We start from the raw sequence: 1,093 nt of genomic DNA, 5'->3' as shown, positions 1-1,093 counted from the left end.
CCCCCGCGGTCATCTTTAGGGGTGCCCCGTCCCTGTGCTCCCTGAGGTCATCTGCGGGCGGCGGGCAGGGACGGGGGCGGTGGAGCTTCGGAGTCAGAGCCCTAATGACACTGGCGTAAATCGTGGGGACAGCCCAGTTCCGCCCTGTCAGGTACTAGGGGTACTCACTCCCCAGCCCCGATCCTCAGCTCTGCGTCAGGCCAACAGAAGGGAGGCTTGCTGGAACGGATTTCCTGGGTTTTCCCCTTGGCCATGCTTCTCTTGTTTGTTCTTTTGGTTTTGTATTTGTTTTGTCATTAGTCTAGGAGTTTGGGGCTTATGTTTTACAAAGAGATGCGTGTCTTGCCTTGCAAGGCAGGCATAAATCTCAGGACATGGCTCTCAATCGGGGAAGAAAAGTATAGCATGGAAGTACGTATTTTGTGGATAGCCGAAGCTACAACACTTTTCTGGATGGTATGGACAAATCACAAGTAGAAAAAAAAATTGTTTTAAGTCTTTAACCCCTAAGTTAGCACTGGGTGACCCTGATGTATTTTCAGTCTCGAGAAGCTTTCAGCTACTACCTGTCCTTCCTTGCCATTTTTAATGAACTTCCTTCTGTAACGCATGTTGATATAATTTCATTGACCCCCTGGCTTTTCCTGGTCATGCTTCTAGAATTTTAAGACTTGGGACCTGGGTCTCCTGACTTCTTCTGTAGGGTATTTTGGTGGACAGTTACAGCTGTGATTGTGTTTGAAGTTTCTTCCTTAAATAATTAGCTGGACTTAGTCCATTTACTCACTGCCTTGACACTTTTATTCATTTAAACCCAGATTGAATCCTATGTCTGTTTTTTTTTGTCTTGTTTTTGTTTGTTTGTGTTATTTTAGACTTGGTCTCCAGGCCCAGGCTGGTCTTAAATCTTCCAACCTTAACTTCCTCAGTGCTGAGATTACAGTTATGTGTCTACACATCTGTCCTTGCATCTTTTTTTTTTTTTGGTCGGTCGTGGAGCTTGAACTCTGGGCCTGGGCGTTGTCCCTTAGCTCTTCAGCTCAAGGCGAGCGCTCTACCCCTTGAGCTACAGCGCCACTTCCGGTTTTCTGGT

Source organism: Dipodomys ordii, unplaced genomic scaffold (genome assembly GCF_000151885.1).
Source record: "Dipodomys ordii isolate 6190 unplaced genomic scaffold, Dord_2.0 Scaffold197, whole genome shotgun sequence".
Lineage (NCBI taxonomy): Eukaryota > Metazoa > Chordata > Mammalia > Rodentia > Heteromyidae > Dipodomys > Dipodomys ordii.
This window is presented reverse-complemented; position numbering follows the sequence as displayed.